The sequence below is a fragment of the Nicotiana attenuata genome, unplaced genomic scaffold (assembly GCF_001879085.1).
Source record: "Nicotiana attenuata strain UT unplaced genomic scaffold, NIATTr2, whole genome shotgun sequence".
Taxonomy (NCBI): Eukaryota; Viridiplantae; Streptophyta; class Magnoliopsida; order Solanales; family Solanaceae; genus Nicotiana; species Nicotiana attenuata.
In genome coordinates this window covers 92,614-95,776 of record NW_017673484.1, presented here as the reverse complement: position 1 = coordinate 95,776, position 3,163 = coordinate 92,614, and the positions used below count along the sequence as shown (strand labels likewise).

The following is a 3,163-nucleotide window of genomic DNA, read 5'->3' as shown; positions in this document are numbered from 1 at the left end:
CTAAGAATTAAATATTGTTGATAAATAAGTTTATAAAAAAAATTAACTAGTATATCATAATTCATACTAAACAAAGTATTACATTGGACTTTCTAATATAATCTAATTGTATTACAAAGTATTATATGTGATATCTAATTGTATTCAATTTGAATAAGCATAATTAATGGTCTAATGCTATTTTAATAACTTAATAATTATCATAAATCTAATTAAGCACAAAAAATTAAAAATTGATATAATTGAAATAGCAGCATATAACAAACTAACAATATCATATAGTACGAAGGAAGCTTTAAAAAAGGCAATTTAGAATATATTTATTCTTTTTAAATAGTTTATTGTTTCTATGTTAATTATTATAAATTAAATATTTATTCTTTTTGTTTTTTTGGTGGGTAAGCTTTTGAGTCATATTTGTTAACACTTACATTTTTTTGCATTTAATATATTGCGTGTATTGATTAAGAAATAAAAGAAAGTAAAAATATATATTAGTATATTCCCTCCGGTCCAAAATAAGTGATTTTTTGACCTTTTTCTTGTGGTCCAAAAATACGTGATTTTTTCAGATTTCAAGAATGAATTAATTATTTTTTCCTACATTGTCCATGGAGTAAATAGTGTTGGAATATGTGTTAGGAGTGTTTATGTGAGATAATCAAGATTAATATGGTCAACTCTATTGCTAATTAATACTAAAAGGTGGATTTCTTAATCTGTATGAGAATACCTAAAAAGTTACTTATTTTAGACCGATGGGAGTATATTAAAGTAAGAAAAGGACAAAGGCTATATAGCCCAAAGCAAATCCCTAAAACCTAAACTAGTCTGACTTCCCTTCTCTCACGCCGTCACCTCCCTTTCCCCACTTTTCCATTCCATTCTTTAACCCATCGCTTTTTTATTCTTAGACAGAAAAGGTAAGCCCATATCTCTATATTTTAGGGTTTCCGAATTTTTTATACGTATTCACTTGGATTTTTGGGTACAATTTTGTAGACTATTCCAGCAATTTGATAGATATTGTATCTTTTTTGTTTAATAAGTAGCGATTGGGAATTTAAAGATTTTGAAGTTATAATGTTGGGAGGAGCCATAGTCCATCGGCTGTAACCGAAAAGCAATATTACAAAATTGTGATGAAGATCATTTAAGTTGTTTCAAAAGTGTTCAAAATTTTCTTTTTTACTTCTTTTGTTGCTTTTTTTTCTTTTGTTATCTGTTAGAATTCTTGTAAAAATATTTATCAAGATATGTTTTTTGTCTGCTTGAAATTTTATCAACATTTTTGCTAATCGAACTTACTTCCGTGTTAAAGTTTTAATTCAGTTGTACCTGTTAAACATATATGATCAGTTACATTTGCTTGGTGTTAAAATATGTTTTCATTGACAGGTAAGTTGGTGGAATTAGAGTAATGACTAGTTAAGACCAAGATAAGGTGCAGTTAAAGACCCAAAGATGAGTAAAAGAAGAGGACGGTGTCTCAAGCAAGCTTGATGGTTTTGTAGAAGAATTGTATATATATATATATATATATATATATATATATATATATATATATATATGTGTGTGTGTGTGTGTGTGTGTGTGTGTTTTATTAACAGCCTTATGTGTAACTTTGAATTTGTTTTGGAATCTAAAATATTTGGGATTTTAGCTACTATTAAAAATATTGTGACAAGTTATTCTTGTAGCAGATTCTTTAATTTGTGGCAACAAAAGTTTGAATTCGTGGTTTTATATATATATATATATCACATAACAAATATATGATTATACATTCTCACTTTTAGTAGCAAACGAAGAAATCTTTAGCTATAAATTTAGAATGGATTCTTATCTATCTAAATATTTGTGGCAAAAACTTCAATTCATAGCTATGAATTTTTGAACTTGTAGCTAAAAAAAATACTATTGTCACGAAACTAAAATATAAAAATAGCCACAAGAGTTGAATTTCTGTGGCAAACAAATTAAGTCTTTTGCCACAGTAAAATACTTTGTGGAAAAATATAAAGATTGCTATATAGTTTATTTGTCGTGCCAAAAGACTAAGATTATTTTCTATGAGTATATATTTCGTAGAAAAAAAGTATTATCAATATAGCTACAATGCAGAGCATATTCGTAGCAATAAGTATTATTTCTTAGCCGGATCATATAAAGTTTGTAGCTAGCTTTTAGTTACGCTACATTTTGCTACGAATGCTACGGAAAAAATTATTGTGGCTAAAGGGTTTAGCTAGTGAAATTTTATATTTAGCTACAATATATTTTGTAGCTACATATGCAAAATGTTTAAAAGATCTTTTCAAAAATTTAGGCAGAGTTTCGAGATATTTTTAAATACCGAGATTTTTTTAGACCCGGGTAAATTCTCTATCCTACCTCACTCTTTGTTTTTCTCTTCATTTCCTTTTCCTAGCCGGTCTACATGCAAGCCGAAACATATAAATATTCACATAGCACGTAGGATGCATCTTAATGGTCTTTATTTTGGGTACACCTGTCCTAGACAAACCCAACCTCTATGCTGAGTCCCCAAGGTCAAATGCACGTGATGCAAATAATCGTTCCTACTAGGGATCCGGCGTGAGGCTGAGTTATTCTAGGTTTTAAAACCTGGGTTTATGTTCTATACATAGCTTACCCGAGCGGACAAACTCGAGTCGAGGAGGGGGAAACGTACCGGGAGCATGAAAGTCTGCCCGGCTTTGTTGCTTGCCCAGCCCCGTTGTATTTGGTGTAACTCTAACAGAAAAGTAGGCCACCCGAACGTGAGTGCCATTTTTTCAGAAGACTCAGAAGGGAGGCGTAAGAAGACATTTTAAATACAGTCCAAATAATATCAAAGAGGTAAATGACAATTAGCACATTAAGTCCACAAAATGCAGTAATATCAACAATAAAGCCAAATAAAATCACATTAACAAGCTCGAATTCTTGAACCCTGAATCGAAAGTTCTGGGTTCTTGTCCCCAGCAGAGTCGCCAGAGCTGTCACACCTCCTTTTTTACCACCCGAGGGGGGGTATATGAGAGTTTTTCCAATTTAAGTGACATTATCTAAAATGGGATTATTTATTCTAAATTTGAGTCACCACTTGGGATAATTTATTTGGTGTCCCAAGTCATCGGTATATTTTAAATCCCAAATC

The 3,163-nt window shown here is 30.6% G+C and overlaps 1 long non-coding RNA gene across 1 annotated transcript; it reads left to right on the top strand.

The window, feature by feature from the left end:
- The first annotated feature begins 812 nt into the window (after nt 1–812).
- Nucleotides 813–1,662, top strand: LOC109216490. Its single transcript, XR_002066498.1, has 2 exons — nt 813–923; nt 1,399–1,662. It is a non-coding gene; the product is annotated as an uncharacterized LOC109216490 (long non-coding RNA).
- Nucleotides 1,663–3,163: the final 1,501 nt, after the last annotated feature.